The 18,567-nt window shown below is 43.0% G+C and overlaps 1 protein-coding gene across 1 annotated transcript in view; it reads right to left on the bottom strand.

Moving 5' to 3' along the window:
• The window catches only part of TEC (tec protein tyrosine kinase), a 71,842-nt gene extending 54,330 nt beyond the window's left edge, over positions 1–17,512 (bottom strand). Inside the window, exon 1 of the mRNA XM_066631647.1 lies at positions 17,439–17,512. The gene's annotated coding sequence lies outside the window, so the exon portion shown is untranslated. The remainder of the gene's footprint in view (positions 1–17,438) is intronic.
• Between the last annotated feature and the right edge of the window lie 1,055 nt (positions 17,513–18,567).

Here is an 18,567-nt window from a genome sequence, read left to right as displayed (position 1 = left end):
AGTTCAAACCTTCAAATATCTGGAGATTACTTTTCATTTTCATTGCAGCTGTCTCCCTCATAGGAAATCTGTTATCTCTCTATCATCACTACACTTAAACGCAATTGCCCGCTATCATTATTTTAGTGGCAACCAGTACATCCCCGCTGCTCTCCATATATTCAAAACCAAAATTCTTTCCCAACTATTGTATGGTGTCCCTATCTGGATAGAGGCCGCGAACCACAATTTGGATAAAGTTGCAGCCTCTTTCCTTAGGTGAATTCTGGGGGTCCCCAATTTAATTAGATTATTCACTCTCATGCTTGAATTAGGGATCCACCTCCCTTCCACCATCGCGTGGTCCCTTACATTTAAATTTTGGCTTCGTTTACATTTAAACACCCACTCTGAGTTCCTTTTGGAAGACCTATTAAAGGACTCATATCTCTCTAAGTGGTTCCAACTTAACCATCTCAAGCTTTTATAATTGGATTTGTCCCCCAAATATCTCGCCGATATCAATCTCCATAGGGCCCATTCAATCATTAAATCCGAACTTTGGGAATCTGAATCCATTCAACTCTTTTCCAATCTTAACCCAATTTGTTCTCCTCAGTTTTTTGGCCTTCTTCCCTCACTTGGTTGTTCTTTTAATTATTTTAATAAGTTGACTGATCCTATTAAGAGGAGAGCGTTTATGCTAGCGAGACTTAACATCTTTCCTTCAGCTGTTCACTCTGGCAGACTCTCCAAGATCCTACATGACTGCAGACTATGCCCTTTTTGTTCTCTAGAACAGGACACAGTGGTTCACATACTGCTTCGTTGTCCAGCCCATCAATCCCTTCGAGACACATACCTGATCCCCATCTTCTTTTTCTGGTCTTTCTACTGATCCTCTATTTGTCCTATTAAGTGATAGCTCTGTGGTTATCACTAATGCTGTTGCAGACTATCTTTTCGCTGTTTCTAAGTTTCCGCTGTTTCCCTCCCTGACTTTATATCTCTTCTTTATTCCCCTTCCTTTTTTCCCCTATTCCCTCCCCGCTGTGATTTCCTCTCTGGTATATAGTCACTGTGTTGGCTCTGTTATTATTGCTTTTATTGTTATTAACTGTTTTTAATGCCAATAAAGGTTTATGGACAACCTTTTCTGAATTCTTGAATCATTTCCCAGAGGGTAATAGTTAACAGGCTGAATTATCCCTAACATCTAGTTAACTGGTCACAATATGCAAGTCCAATGGCTCCACGCGTTACACAACTCCCCCTAACACTTAGCTTCATCCTATGACAGACTCTTCATAAGAGAGTTTCTACAAAACATTTCTCCAATATCTGAAGGGTTTGAATTTAGATCTGCTATAGAGAAAAAGAAACACATAGTTCTCATCAGTCCTGCCTTCCTAGAAAGAGACACACATAAATCAGGTCTATACCATTTGGTGTTCCACCAAGTACAACCACCAGTCACATATTCCAGCCTTCTAGGCCAGGGTTCCCAAACTACAACCCACAGGGTCAGTAGCATTCGGGGGGGGGGGCACAGAATTATGTGTTGCAAGAGCCTCAATGCACTGTTCAAGCAGTCCCTCCCCCTCACCTTCGGAGCCATTCTGGGTGGCAATGCTTTATTTTCGCCACCTGGAATGGCTCTGATGGTGAGGGGGAGAGGCTGCTTCCATGGTGCATTGAGGCACCTGCAAAATGTAGCGCTGTGTGCCCCCTCTGGAAATGCTACCCCACAGCCCACCAATACATACTAACTAGCCCACAAAGTCTACTGACATTACAATTATGTGCATTTCCTAGCACTTCTACTTCTCCATCCCCATCTGCCTACTACCGCACTGGATGCAGCAACTGCTGGACTGGACTACTCTCACCAAGAGCCCAACTAAGACAGACAGACACTACACCACTGCAAATATTTTTCTCCTACTGTGAAATTTCTTTCACAGAAATAGGGGAAATAGATATTTTTCCTATTTTCTCCTCCTACAGTGAAAATTTTTAAGAGTTACATAGAAAATTTATTTTATTTTCTAACTGACCTGTTCCAGCCCACTATAAAAGCAAGACTGGGTGATGTGGTCCTGGCAAGTTCTGCCAGACTCTGTTCTGTGTGCTGGACAACTACCTCTGTTGGGATCTGGTAAATGCAGTCAGCTTACTCCCACTGCTCAAGGTCTCACGGCTTGGTACAGTTCCCAGGGAGTGTGTGCAGCAGCCTTGCTGGAAAGCGTGCTTTGAGGACAGAAACACAGCACAAGACACCAGGGCCCTTCACTAAACATGTATTTACATCAGATAAAGTGCAGTTCAGTACAGGCATTCAGCGTTGGTCCCACGCAGGGAACCCAGAGCTACTCACTGCCACAATGTTTAGAGAACAGCAACAAAGTGCTCCACTGCCATCCATCCTACAGCTCCCTCCCCTGCAGTGCCTGCCTTGGCTTTATACAAAGGCTGGCCTATGGGTGCCTGTTTCAGGGCAGGCTTTGGCTAATCAGCCCCACCCATTTCCACCTGTGTCTGTAGTCACTCAGCAGGCAATTCACTAGCACCTGCTGAGTGACTCAGCACTTCTTGCCTGTAGCAGGCTTTTGCTGCCTCTGCTGGGGCCAAACTTTACACAGGCCTCCTGTGTCAAACCCAGGGGCATCCTTCAGCAACTCCCAGCCAAGGGACTGGGCACAAACCTTGACAACCTCTTATTACAATTATAGATCACGTGACAAAATTAGGTTTATTCAGCCCTTTACATGGCTGGTAGATTGCATTTTGTTCAGTAGATCATAAGTTGCAAAGGTCTAAAACGGACAAACCCTTCTGTGTTTTCAGGCATAGAAGCAGTCCTATCTATATCTTCAAGCCCTCACTATCCAAGGGTTGCTATCCGTTGATTCAGATAATGACCATTGTTATCCAAGGATATTCTCGTTATCCATGGATTTCATAATCTGTGGATCCGGAACAGATTGGGGAGGGCCACCTGGACTCTCGGAAGGTGACTGGTTGCCTTCAGAGAGTATTCTGAGGCCCACATCCAGCCACAGCTTCTGCAGGCCTCAGAATGCCCATTTCAGGCAAAAAAACCAAAAACTTACAGTTTCTCTTTAAAAGGCATTCTTTTATGCCCTCAGTGGTTTCCCTGGCTCTCAGAAAGCCTTTTAAAGGCATATAAACATCACTTCTGGTTTCCAAGAGAAACTGGAAGTGTCCTTTTTGTTTTTGTTCAAAACAGGCATTCTGAGACCACATGCAGGCATAGAGACCACATGCAGATGCATGCAGCCTATGGGCACAGCTCCAGTTGCCATTGGAAGTTTTCTGGGGCCTGAAATCCACAGATTCTATTATCTGCAGATTTTAGCATCTGAAGGGCTTCTAAGAACAGAACCCCCATGGATACCAAGGGCTGATCTGTATTTTGATAAAATACATAAAAGCTAAGCTGTGTAACAGTTATACAGTTCAAAGTTTTTGACCTGTGTCAGCCTGACCTGTGTCAGCCAAAGTTCTGGGTGGTTTTTTCTTAGACCAGGTCTAAAGTGAATAATAGTCACCCTAAAGTCACTGCACAATATCCGGAGTTAGACCCTTGGAGCAGGAGGCACTGTTCTGTTGACCTGACAAGGCCAGGCTCCTAATATTTTTACCTAGTCAGTCCAATCCACCATTCTCTAACTGCTTCTGTCACAAGTGTGAGTATTGGCTCTTCCTGGGTCTGTCTGATGCAATTTAGTGGAAACTCAGAAAAATACCAAAAAATGTAGTAGATGCAATATGCAGCTTCCTGAGAATCTCAGTTTCCCTTTTTATAAAGGTTATGTTTCTTATGGCTGGAAATATATGCTTGGGAGTGTGTAGGGAATTCACGAAAACCTCAGAAGCAGAGATTTAGCAGAATATGGGCGCTTTCCAGCTTTCCAGCACTGACATAAGGGCAATGCAGCTCTGAGGTAAGGGAACAAACATTCCCTTACTTTGAGGAGGCCTCCGTGAGTGACACCCAACTGCAGGACGCAGCACATGTCCCATTGGCACCGCTATGCCAGTGCCAGAAAGCACTGACATAAGGGGTTAGGATTGCACTCTAAGTTATTCAGTGGCAAGGAGTCATGCTTGGCACTGAAACCTTGTCCCTCACAAAGATGAACAAAACTACAATTATGCAACCAGAATTATGCAAACATTAAAAATGCAACATGTTATGCGTCACAAAATACAGTTTCTCTTGGACCAGCTTGACACAGTTTTGTTTGTGTTTAACAAAAACACCACACACAGTTTTGTCTGTTCCTTATTGGGTCTTCTGAAACCAATTGCTTCAGAACTTTTATTTCAAACCCTAAATTCCTTAATAGTCCTACTTACTATCTCATCAAAATGAGTTGTGAGCAGTGCTGAAGAATCAGGCGAGCAGAGAAGTTAAATTGCAGAGGAAGGCAGCAGAATCTAGTAGACACTATACACAAGAAAAGAGGCAAATTTGAAGCCTACAGAAGTTCTGAAAGGATGGCTTGTTCATGTCTTCCAAATTAAACTGAAAAATGTTCCCCATGGTTTTATTTGTTCAAAAAGATACACAGCCATTGAAGGGAATTAATATGTTTTTTTCTGTTTTTGCCAACAAATAAACACAATCAGGGAGAGTTTCCAAACATTCAATAAGGTGCTAATTATTTCGGAGCTCCCCAGATTAGGGGGGGGCTCTGTCCTTGTACATATGGTACCCACTTGTGAGGCCTCTGGGTCATCCCTCTCCAGGTCATCCCTCTCCATCCACCTTGGAAAAGTCCTGCTGCTTTGGCCTAAAGAGCCCTCTCCTTTGCCTCAAATTGGTTTTGAGAGGGGAAGGGCTGTACCTGCTTACTCCTCCTCCTCTCCACAGGACAATCTCCATGGGTTATTGTCAGCTCCAGTGGTGATGGAGACTGAGTCCTTAGCTTTCCAGACTGCTGCTACTGTCTCATCACCAGCACTAACTGAACACTACCTTATGGGAAGGTGCAGCCTGCCCCCTTTCCAGCCCAGAACTTGCGTTTCTGATGTCCCTGTTGCTGCCAGCAAGCAAGAAATCAGTTTCAGGAGAGGCATAAGTAGACAAAGCACCCAACTGTGGCCCACCCACTGGCTGCAGTGCTCTCTGTGGGTTTAGCAACTGGTTTGGTAGCAGTTCACTACTCAGTTGTCTAAGTGACCCTAGCATAATAGTAGAATAGAATAGTAGTATTCAGGAGACAGCAGACCCTCCTGGGGAGATGGTGCACAGCAATGTTGCTCCTGGACAGTTATACTGATGCCAGGCTGCTGTTTTGGCCTCACTGTTCATATAAATATCTGCTGCTTCCTCAGGGCTACTCTTTCAAAATACTTCTTGTGAAAATTTCAGAAAAAACAGGATCATCCCATCCCAACTGCAAAGATGTAGATCTTGGAAGGATACTTAATGGTCCTTTTTTTGGTTTTTCCACAGCATGAATGCTGCCCATGAGGAAAAGCACTAGAACAAGGATTCCCAAACTTTTTAGCACTGAGACCCACTTTTTAAGAACATAGTCTATTACAGCGTTTCTAAAACTGTGGGTCGGGACCCACTAGGTAGGTCACGAGCCAATGTCAGGTGGGTTCCCATTCATTTCAATGTTTTTTAAAAAATATATTAGACTTGATGCTACCATGGTATGTGGCTGCATTTGGGGAAATGTTACAGACCTGTACTTTTAACAAGCTAAGATATATATGCTTTTAACAATGATAGTCAATGGGACTTACTCCTGGGTTAGTGTGAGTAGGACTGCAGCCTAGGATTGTGAAAAATTTTCCTGCTTGATGATGCCACCTTCGGTCACGACATCACTTCCAATGCGTCCTGACAGATTCTCATTCTAAAAAGTGGGTCCCAGTGCTAAATGTGTGAGAACCACTGGTCTATTGGGACCCACCTAGCTTCACAAGCTCAAAAAAGCATTTCACTTTACGAGCCACTCAAGCCTCTGATTTTATCGTTCTTACTATAGTGGGGGGGCATATTCAAGAGCGTTTATTGAGATCCACATTCATCAGGTCAGGACCATTCTGGTGGCCTTTTGTTCCCTTTCACCTGGCCTTTGAAGTGGACTGAGGCAAGGTCACCTACTCATGAGTAAGCATGCATATGTGTCCCCTGTTTCAGCTCAATATATATTCCTTGACAGCTATCAGCTTGTCAGTTTCATGATCCACCAAAAATCCAGTCATGACCCACTGGTGGGCTGCAACCCATAGTTTAAGAACCACTGCATTAGAATACTAACTCAAAAGCAGGAGGTATTTTGTCTTCTTAGATAGTACCCACATTTGGTAACCAAAATTACCAAATATAACCATTATTCACAAAGCTAAGGGCTAGGTCATACATGCCTTTTCTTTATTTGATGACTGCAACACTAAACAATAACTTGCATGTATGAATGATCCATCACAGATCAAGCACCATTAATTGAGCTTTGTCATCTTGTATCAATTCAGTTTTATTCAATGGAGTTAGGTCACATATTCAGCTGCCAATTATCAAGTGTACAATAACAATGTAAGGACACAACTTTGTCTGCTCTTGGTTCACCACTTTCATAGGAAGTGTCCCAGGAAAAGGCAGGTACATCTTTTCTCACTTTCTGAAATCTGATAGCCAGTTGACCGTCCAGCCCATGCTGATCCTACAACGAACCCCTTCAACTGTGTGGATAAGCAGAGAAATGAATTACGCCTTTGCATGAACAGACTGCAGAAGTTAACTGTGCAGTCAGCTTCTTTCAAAGTGCCATGTGGATACACACCAAGAATAAAAAAGGCTCTCCTTCTTTGAGCCATGGTTCCCGGCAACACCCCCCGCTCAGCATTTGTTTTCAGTGGTTCTTGAAGGACCAAGGGTATATATTAGAATTAAAAAGAAATCCTGAGCATTCTAGGTTGATTCCATATCTCAATTTAGATCACTGCTTAATTGCCACTATAGCACAGAATATGTACAAGTTCACTTTCAGAAATCTTATCTAGACTATAGCTTCTGTGCAAGAGTTTTCTTGTCGACTTAAGCAGTAGTCTTATTCTAGCTACTATTTAAATGTCATTGAATAGGAAAGGAAGAATAAAAACCAACAAAGTGAGGTGACACAAAATGATAAGAGAAATTAAATCCTAACTAAGAAAGGTTTAAGTTTTGTTTTTTGTATTTTGTGTCTACACCATGAAAGCATAGCCAAGTAGATCCTCAGCCAACTCTTGACACCATCTCACACTTTTCTGACACAGCCATCCAAGACTCTGCTGTGCATACTTGGGACTAAAATTAATGGGCATGATCCAGCTAAACACTTTTAGTTCGTTCCCAATGGAATTAATAGACTTAAATCAGGCTGCATCATGCCCATAACCAAGGTTCCCAACCTGGGTGTCAAGACACCCTGGGGCATAGCAACAAGTGCCCAGGGGCATTGCGGAAGGCATGCCAGCTGAGCTGCTTTGATAACATGCTCGTGATGGAACAGACAATGGGCTCTGCTCTGCATTGTTTTGCAAGGTTTTGGGGGCTATTCACCCACCCTTATCTGATTTTAGGGTCCAGATGAAAATGCTGATGATGTCATCAACATCACACTCTGTCAGCACTTACTTCCAGGTTCGGTGACCAGCAGGATTAGGGCATTGCCAGCCCAGTAAGTTTGGAAGCTCACTTGCAGACAGGCATTTCTTATAACATGAGAGTTACTTCCTAGTCTACTTACTGTAAAACAGAAGGCATTATCTGACAAGTCACTGACTGACTGCAATGTGATTAGGGAAGCAGAGTGATTAGTGTATCATCATACAATCTGATTCACATTTCTGTATATAGCTTTTGCAAGCACAGATATAATCTCCCTGCGATATCCTCCAAAATTCACACAATCAATATCTAAGATACGATAACTGACAATGCATTACTCTAAACACAACGATTTTCAGTCTTTTTTTAGTCTCATGGCACATTGACAAGGCACTAACATTGTCATGGCACACCATCGTTTTTTGATGATTGACAAGGCACATCACCCTGCTGGTGGGGGCCTCATATCTCCCACTAATAGATGATCCTCTCCCAAATGCCCAGGGTACACCTGCATTTGCGATACCCCAATGTGCTGCGGCACACTGGTTGAAAATTGCTGCTCTAGCAGCTGCCTGCCAGTCAATAGGATCTTTCATGCTGGGTCTTCCAAAACGAGCCAACACAAACCAGAAACTAGTGATATCTACTGTGTATCAGGAAGGATCTGAAAACCAGGCTGTCTAGCAGACAAGGAGAGAAACATTCACTTTGGCAAGGGCCTCTGATAAGAACAGCATCATTAGTTCCTTTGAATTAAACTAAGCAGTCCAAGTTCTGTTTCCAAATGATGTCCACAACAGTGGCGCTGATAGATACAATTAATGGCAGCCATTTTACAAGGCTTTTTGATTTGTTTTCATAATGGTTTCAGTACCCCTGCTAACTGGGTAAGAGGCACTTTTTAAGTGGGTGCTCTTCTTTTATTTAGTGGGGGGAGAGTAACTGGCCCTCCTCACCCCAGCACTGCCTTTTCTAGTTGCTGTCTGCTGGTGTTCTTTTGCATCCTATTAGATTGTGAGCCCTTTTGGGACAGGGAGCCATTAGTTGTTTGTTTGATTTTCTCTGTAAACCGCTTTGTGAACTTTCCGTTGAAAAGCAGTATATAAATACTGTTAGTAATAATAATAATAATAATAATACATAGGCTGCTTATTGAGTGCTATATTACTCCAAAATGGCTGAAATAGCATTAGTCTTGCTTTTTACAGAAGCAGCTGTGCCCAGCACATGCACCTTCACATCATCCAGCCCTAAGAAAAACTTAGCAGACTAGCCAACCACAAAGTCTGGTCACGCTTTATGGGGCATTAATGACAGTTTCAAGACATGCTGGGTATTTCTAAACTAAGGAAAAATGCAAATCATATGCATCAAAATAGACCAGGTTTTACACTGCATAAAAATACTTTAGTTTGCCATTAGCAAAGTTCATCAAGGGTAAATGGAAGAGAAGGAAGCCTATTTCATATTTAGACAGGGCAAAGCTGGCAGCAAAAACATAAGTATACTCAGTTCTTGGCCACCACTGCAAATTCTGGGATTGTAGTACAAACATTGATACACCGCTTTTACACAGAATCCTCCCTCGTCCTGTGCCTTACTTCCACTCAGTCCAATCCTCCAACTACTTTTCTCTACCCCCAGCTTTCATAAGTCAGAGTTCAGGGGAAAATAAACATGCTTGTAGCAACTGGACATAGGGAAGCATGGTAGCACATTTAATACACAAGTGACATGGGTATACAGATTCTGTTGTGTCTAGTTTGGCCAGAATGCTGAAGCGAAACTTCTCATTGAAAGACAGAATGAAAAAAGAAGGAAATGCCAACTAGAATGGATAGTAGTTACACTGGGCAGATTTCACGCATGCACACACACGCTATTGCAATATCCACTCACACACTGACCCACCTTTTTCCCTGTCCTTTTTCGCCTGCATTGGTCCCCAGTCCAGCATGTCAGGAGAGCTGCACACATGGAAAGGCAATTCTGTGCCCACTTAAGGAACCTACATGAAATAGGATCTCTATCAAGGAAATAAGTCCCATGTGATGGTGCTTTCCCTGTTCCATAAAGCCACTGACAAACTGTGGTCTATATGGACAAGAGTAGCAAGTCTCTTGAACTAGGACTAAGATAAGAGACAAGACAATCAGGAAAAAAAGAGAGGGGGCGGGGAAGAAACCACAGAAAAGAAGGGGGAAAACCACTAACAGACCCTGTGACTGTGAGGAGGAAGTAGCATGTGGTGGAGGGGAGGAGAGGCAGCATAATTCAAGACAGTCCATCAGCGGTTTGGCTATCGGAGGGTGCACATGAAAATTATATTGCAATGGCTCTATATTCTCTTATCTCTTAAAATGAACACACAAAACACTGCTGTAGCTGCATTTTGTCCTGTGTATGCTAAGGGCTTTGTCTGAACTCTAGGAAATGCAAAACCACAATATGCAAAATAACGGCAACTTGAAAAAGCAGCTACACAACAAGTTTAATCATCTCTTTATTCCAGCATTGCATACACACAGAACTTCTCTCCTGAAAAATGGAATGGTAAAGATGGAAGTACATGTCCATAGGATCTATACTGCTGTGTGTCAAGGCATTTTTGCAGGGAGGCAGTGATGAAGCTTGTGGAAGTGATTCTCAGAGGGACAGGGCATGAAGGCAGGTATCTAGCTGCCATCAGGTTGCAGAGCTGTAAGGTCAGATAAACCAAAGGACATAGGGAAAGAGGACTAAAAGAATCAGGGAAATGAGGCAAAAGAATGTACAGCAGTGACAGGAGAGAGGAAAACTAACTGAAACCAGGAAGAAGAGTTTGACAAGGCCAGCACATTCTGGAAACAGAATGCATGCAATGGAAAGGTACACATGACTAGAAGTTAAAGAGGACAACTAAAGTTCATGCATCAGCTGGAAATAAATAGCAGTCAAAATATTTTTTGCTGCCGACCTCTATTACAGCTGAGTACATTTGCCTTTAATTTTAGAATAGACTATAAACATGTAACTTCACAGCATTTTAAGAACAATGGCAGCAACATATGAAAGAAGCGGATGTGTTTATTGTCACAAATAGCTAATTTAGGATACGTGTTCAACAAAAATGCTATTTTGAAGGCTTAAACTATTACGAAAAACACAACACTAGACCATGAGAATGTATGCATTAAGACCTCTCAACTTTGCTAGCCAGGGTGTGTATACTTTTACAGAGCAATCTTGTATCTACTCAGAAGTTCCATTAAGTTCAAGGGAGGTTACTCCCAGGTAAAAGTATATAGAATTGCAGGCAGGCAGCCCAATCCTATGGTTCCCAGTGCCCACGGTTCCAGCAGCACCAAAATGGTGACCACTGGATCCTGTGGGTACCGGGACACTGCTAGTTGTCCCCTCAGGAGAAGGGAGCATTTGCTTACTTACCCTGGGTAAACAGTAATTGGTGGCAATGAGTCTCCGTGGCTCTGCAGAGCCGAGGAGTCCCATGTTGAACTGTTCAGGTCAGGAAGGAAGATAGGATATGGTGGCAGAGCCTTCCACTGTCCCTGCCCCACATCCCGAGCCGGTTTCTCCCCCAGCCCCTCCTCAGAACACCTCCCCCCGCCCCAAAAGTCCTTACCGCCCCCCAGAGCTCTTACGTTGCTCTGAGTGGCAGCTGTCCAGTGCTGGACCCAGCGCCAACACTCCCTACTTGGAAGGTGCTGCAAACATGCTTTACAGGACGTTTACAACACCCAGCGCCAGCTCTATGGCCCATTTGGACTGGGCACTTAGTCATTTAGTGCATTGTATTAATCATCTCCATAAAACCAGCAACACAGTAATACCTCCCTTAACACCCAGGATCCATTCCTGCAAAGCCAAGTGCTATCTGAAACAGTGCTATAGGGGACAACAATGAAGGGTGTTTGAGCTGACTGACCCCACCCTAGTCAGAACACACTGTTCTAGCAAGCGCTACAATGGCTGTCAATCAACCCAGGATGAAAGTGCTACAGCATATTGGTGCTGAAGGAGCCAGCTTCATGGGCCAGTGTTATATGATCATGAGCCTTTCTAGATGTTTAACTTGTTGAAATTTCTATCTCCTATTTAAGATAAATAAGATATTAAAGATAAAATAAAATGTCATGACTGCTGAAGATCAGAGTTAATTTTACTTTGAATTATTTTATAGAATCATAGGAAGCTGCCTTAGACCAACTCAGACCTCTGGTCTAACTCGCTCAGTATTGTCTAGTGACTGGCAGCAACCTTCCTGAGTTTCAGACAGGGATCTCTCTCAACCTTGCCTGGAGATTCCAGTGGTTAACCTTGGGTCCTCCTCCATTTCAGTCATGTGCTGTTCCAGCAAGTTATAAGCACCTTTCCAATCCATTAGTGTTTAGTCAGTTTATATACGAGTATTATGACATATTTTTATACAAACTGGAAACAGCCTTGGGAAAAATGCAGTAAACCTGGAGCTTAAACTCAATAAGTGAGTCTCTCTTTAGGAGTGTCAACAACTGTCTTCTACAGTCAAACCACAGGTTCATTTAGCTAACTGTTGTTGACATTGGCTTGTAATGACTCTCTCGGATTTCCATATAGGAGACTCTTTCTGCAGTACCTGGAGATTTCAGGTTTTGAAGCTGGGATTTTCTCCATACAAAGCATGTGTCTTTCTTATCTTTATGCTATTTGCAGTGACGTGGGGAGAGGGAAATCACCTAATCTGCACTGCAAACTTCTGAGTGCAAATGGATGAGTGATTCTACAAGACTGAAAATAAAACAGGGGATGGAAGAGAGATGAGGAAATTGCAGAGCTGCTTCCAGAGAAAGGGGGTTATCTTGCACCACATTTTAGTAACTATTAAACACTAGAGATGAACACTCCCCCACTGCAAAGGGAGTGCAGTAGGAGCAAAAGCCTTTTAAGATAAAATTATACTGTATAATAAAAAATTATAAAAAATTACTTCTTAAAATGGTATTGGGCTTGCCAAGAGGAGGTTGAGCACTGGTTACTAATTAGCTCATGAGAAACAGCCAGCAGGTGTCTATTACAACTATATTCCACACAGCACTTAAAACACTGCAGGTGTGCATGGTTAAGAGAATATATGCAGTTTCCCAGCAAATCAGTGCACTTGGTTAATTACTGGAAAAATACTATCCTCAAAGGATAGTATTTGCAACGAGAACATTTTCTAAATCCTCCACAAAAAGTCATTTCTAACTGTGTGGCCCTACTGGTATTACAGGAACAACCCAGAAACTACTCTATAAATAAATCCATAAAACAATTATCATATGACAAGCAAGCCACTCAGATGCAAGCAGTCCACCACATGGATCTAGTGGTTTTCTCTATGTAACTGTTTGGTATAGATCAGCATTTTTCAACCAGTTGTACACATACCACCGGTTGAACATTAGGTGATGCTGGTGGCATGCATGGTTTGGTGGGCAGAACTCCAGTGAGCCGATTTCACACACATGACAAAGCCGTCCCACCTGCCCTGAGCCTCCTTCCGGTGTTTGGTGCATTGCGCCCCAATCTTGCAGGTGTCCCAACCCAGAAGTAACTGGCGATGATGTCAGTGGTACACACGATAGGCCAACATTTGGAAAGTTGTATGCGGTGAACAGTATATTAGGAAACACTGGTATAGATACAAATGCTTCACCAACATGGTGATAGCCCCCTATGTAAAATAATTTAGAAATACCTCTTTGTACATGCAAGAGCATGTGTGCTAACCCTGAGGCATAAACTACATAAACAACAAGATCAGTGAGAACTGCAACTGAAGATACTTAAAGCCTTTATTTATAAATTTATACTCCACCTTTCCCATGAGACTCAGGGCAGCTCACAACGAGCAGATTAAAACAATATAAACCAAAAAAATAATAGCAGTGACAAAATAACAATCATAAAATAAACAGGCATAGAGGAGTTAAATGTAATGATACAATCCTACAGCAGCACTGAAAAATTACAGCAAATCCGTAAAGGAGCACTTTCAACTGGCAGGAAAGCCACCAGCCAAATCTCACATGGGGCTTACTAAGTGGGGATAGGATTGTAGCCTTTGAGATGTTTCAGGAATTTTTTTTTAAACAGATCAGCAATTGCCTGGGAGGGTTCTTTATTTTAAATAAATTTTTGAACTTAAATTTACAGAAAACTTTTTACTTACTTAGATTTTGTCAAATGGGGGTGTTAAAAATTTTCCTGCTTAATGATGTCACTTCTAGCCATAACATCACTTCCAGGTTAATGACTTTACTTCTGGTGGGTCCCAACAAATGATCATTCTAAAAAGTGGGTCCTAGTATTTCAGTCAATAATTAATGTGAAGTTCTATGACAACTTAGCAGGTTAAATTGGTTTACTGATGCTATATAAATTAACTTAACTAGTCTCTTAAGTGCCAGATTGTTATTTCTAACACTAATTCAAAGAAGCAATATAAACTTGAGGAAGAATTGTGCAAACAGCTAACAGCCCAATCCTATCCACACTTTCCTGGGAGTAAGCCCCATTAACTCTAATGGGACTTACTTCTGAGTAGACATGCATAGGATTGGACTGTAAGAAGACAAACTGAGTTTTAAACTGAACAGTGGTTTGACTCATTAGCAGTGGAAACTGCTGTAGTTAAAAGCAGTTTGCTGTGCTTGCTATGGTTCAATACACATATGGAATTTTATCCAAGAGCCAGAATGATGTAGTGGTTCAGGAATTGGACTTAGACCTGGACGATACAGGTTAAAATCCCTGCCCAACCATTAAGCTTCATGGCTGACCTTGGGCCAGCCACCATCTCTCAGCTTCACTTACCTCACTGGGTTGTGGTAAGGACAAAAGGAGAAGAGGGACCATATACACCACCCTGAGCTTGCTGGAGGAAGGGCAGTATAAAAATGTGAAAAATAAATACAATTTATTTATATAGCACCATCAATGTGCATGGCATTTTACACAGAGTAAAACAGCTTCTATCTAACATAGGAACTATGTTAGGACTCTATTTACCTTCAGGGGCTTAAAATCTAGTTATTGCCATGAGGGGCTTACAGTTTAGCTATTGCCACAAGAGGACAATAGTGGGAAGGAGGTACAGGGAAAGCATAAGCAATTGTTTCCGTTACACGTACTTAGCTCATTTACAGCAGGGGAGGAATAAGCAATGGTGCCAACTTCACCAAAGCTTTGACTAAAAATGTTTTCATGGCCAATGCTCACCATTAAGTGAGCATGTTGTTATGATATGTTATGCTTTTATCTGCTTTTAAATTATGTTTTTAACTTGTTTTAACCTTGTTTGTAAGCTGCCTTGTCCTTTCGAGGAGAAAGGCGGGGTAAAAATAAAGTATAATAATAATAATAAAGTCACAAGGCAATGGTCAATTTCACCTGCAGTCTGTTCATACCAAGATGCTACGCTTTCAGTATGGTACATGGGCTATGGTGCTGAATTTTGCTCCAGTAGTTGAGTTCCAGATTCAGTACCACTTCAATTAAGTTCCTGTTCTTTAAGAATGTCATTAAATGAAGATACCAGCCATGCAACTTTTCTAAATGCATTGTTATGAGGAGAGTAAACACCAAGAAACTCTTTATGTTTTTCCTCTGTTAAAGGCACAAGCATCTTGTTCTTTCCTGAGGCTGGCCACCCTTAGACCTAGATTCCAATCTCAGTGCTGCTATTCAGTCTCCCTGGGTGTTACTACAGTATTTCTTTAAATTTGTAAAACAGGAATGCAACAGCCTGTGTCACAGGGAATACTGTGACAGAAAACAAGAAGCAGCCCTTAAGTTATCAACTACAAAGGTCCATAGACCATGTCTGGTTCCTGCTGCCCAGACCTCTAATTTTGATACCAACAGATGTGGAGAAAACAATGTCTGCAATAACAGAACATGCTAGGCTTAATCTGTGGAACCAGCAGCATAAGAGAATCATCGTGCACTCAAGTGTTTTCACATGGTCACAAGCTGTCAGTATGCTATTTTGCATCCAAATAGCCTGCTAAGAAACCCAAATGTTGTTGAATTTTTATGTTGCAGACATTCAATAACAAACACAACCAGATCCATTGTGAGAGTTCTGTTACACATTACTAAGCTCCCTCTCCCCTCCAGAAAAATGCTGTGTAACACACAACACACCCTGCTTCAGAAACCAGTGCAGGACAGGCATATAATTTTTAAATTTAATACACTGCAGGTGGTGGTGAAGAACATTCAGCAGTGTGTTATAGACAGGGGAACATCCACATATCCCTGGTGTGAAAACAGGTGCATATGTATTAATATGTGCATGTTTGAATAACCTTGACTTTCCTTCCTGTGGTCAGAAGAACTTCCACTGGGGGTGGAAGTTATTATTATTATTATTAACAACCCATTTCTGTTTGACCCACAACTGTATACATTTGGTCCCTGTTACATATATGCAACGTTAGGCAGAAATGGCTTAAGAATATTTATATACCACTTTTCAACAAAAAAAGTTCACAAAGCAATTTACAGAAAAAAAGTCAAATAAACGAATGGCTCCCTGTCCCTAAAGGGCTCACAATCTAAAAAAAACGCAAAAGCACACCATCTGGCAAGCAGCCACAAGAAAAGATACTGTGAAGAGGGACAGTGGCAGCACTAGGTATGTCTACTCAGAAGTAAGTCTCATTGAATTCAATGCGACTTACTCTCAGGTAAGTGTGTAGAGCAGTGGTTCGCAAACTTTTAGCACTCGGGCCCACTTTTTAGAAAGAGAATCTGTCAGGATCCACCAGAAATGATCTTATGAGGGAAGTTTCATCATCAAGCAGAAAGAGTTTGTTTGTTTGTTTATTTATTTATTTATTAGATTTGTATTCCGCCTTTCTCCCGGAAGGGCACCCAAGTCGGCATCAGTTTAACAACCCTAGGCTACAATCCTACCCACACTTACCCAGGAATAAGTCCCATTTCATACCATTGTTAAAAGCATATACATAGTAGCCTGTTAAAAGTACAGATCTGTCACATTTCGCCAAATGTCACATACCATGGTAGCATCAAGTCTAATATATTAAAAATTAAATTTTGAAATGAATGTGGACCCACCTAAAATTGGCTCAAGACCCACCTAGTGGGTCCCAACCCACAGTCTGAGAAACACTAGTGTAGAGGATTGCAGTCTCTCTCTCCTCCTGCTAAATGGAGTACCACTGAAAAAGTGTCTCTTTGCCCCGTTAGCCAAATCTCACCTCATTTGGCAAAGGGCCACACCTGGCAGGTGACAAGTTCAATCCATGGCCATTTCTGCCAACGTTGTATACCCACAACAGGGATCAAATGCATGAGCTGGGCAGAAATGGGTTAAAGGAGCTGAGGCTGCCATCCTATCCACACTTTCCTGGGAGTAAGCCCCATAGACTCAAATGGGACTTACTTCTGGGTGGACCTGCATAGGATTGGGCTCTTAGGGCCCAATTCTATGCAGGTCTACTCAGAAGTAAGACCCACTGCAGTCAGAGAGAGTAAGCCCCATTGTCCCAAATGGGACTTACTTCTGGGTGGAGCTGTATAGGATTGGTCTCTTAGGGCCAAATCCTATGCATGCCTACTCAGAAGCAAGACGCACTGCAGTCCGTGGGGCTTACTCCCAAGAAAGTGTGGCTAGGATGGAAGCCTTAGACAGCTGGGGAGGAAGGTCTGCCTGAGAAGCAGCACTACCCTAGAAGTAACAATGTAGAGAGCAGCTACACGAGGTTCCTTTTCAAGTGTAGCCGAAGGAGGGAGAGGTTACAAAGGGAAGCAGCCAGCCTGTGCTTACCTGGGAGCAGAGCTGAGGGGCGCTGGAATCCCTGCTGTGATCCCTGGCAGGGGCGAAAGGGGTCCGCAAGTGAGGCAGCCGCCTACGCCGCCTCCATCCCCTTCCGCGAGGTCCGCAAGCGGGCGCCCCCCTCGCCCTCTCTCTGCGCCCGCCTTCCGCGAAGTTGTTTGCAGTCTGAGAAGGAGGGGGAGGCAGCTGGGTGCTTGCCTCTAGCGCTCCTTGCAGCAGAGGAAGAAGGAAGCGACTCGGCTGCAAGGTGCCGGTGCAGGGCGCTCACACACTCCCCCCCAACCCCACCTCCCGCATGGCCACACTCTCTTCTGGGAATGGCCCTCCCGGGGGAGGCTGGAGCGGGTGGCGCGGGAAAGGGGCTTCTGAGCTTCACGTGGGAATGTGGTCCACTTGGGGTAGAAGAACCTGCGGGAGAGCCAGCTTGAAAAACCCAGTGCGCTGGTTTCTCTGCAGCGCTGAGGCAAAAGCCAACAGTGTGCACCGGGTCATGCATCACACAAAGATTTAAATGGGTTTTGTGTGCTTGCGTGCCTCACACAGCGGTGGCACTTTTCGAAGGACCACCCACCACATATCCCTGGTAACATCTGTGGTTACTAGGGCAGTGTTTCTCCACCTGGGTGGGTTGGGCCCCGAGTGGGTCCCTCTCCACCCATTTCAAAATTTAATTTTTAATATATTAGACTTGTTGCTACCATGGTATGTGACTGCATTTGGGGAAATGTGACACACCTGTATTTTTAGCAGGCTACTGTGTATATCCACAGGATATACTGTGTATATCCTTTTTAAAAGTTCCCATTTTAAAGTCAGACCTTTTTATACAGGGAGGCCTTTTATGCTGACACCAGGGGGCGTGGTGCTTTTTGAATATTTTAATTTGGGATCCAGGTTTTATTGTGTTTTATTGTTTTTAAATGTCTTTTATATATATGTGTGTGTGTGTACATATATATATATATGTGTGTGTGTACATTTTATGTTTTTAATATGGTGAGCCGTCTTCAGTGCCCTTCATTGGATAGAAAGGCGGGATATAAATTCAATAAATAAATAAATAGTCAGTGGGGCTTACTCCTGGGTAAATGTGGATAAGATTGCAGCCTAGAATTGTTAA

The sequence above is a fragment of the Tiliqua scincoides genome, chromosome 6 (assembly GCF_035046505.1).
Source record: "Tiliqua scincoides isolate rTilSci1 chromosome 6, rTilSci1.hap2, whole genome shotgun sequence".
Taxonomy (NCBI): domain Eukaryota; kingdom Metazoa; phylum Chordata; class Lepidosauria; order Squamata; family Scincidae; genus Tiliqua; species Tiliqua scincoides.
Note: the sequence above shows the minus strand (reverse complement) of the source record. Positions and strands in the feature narration are given on the sequence as shown.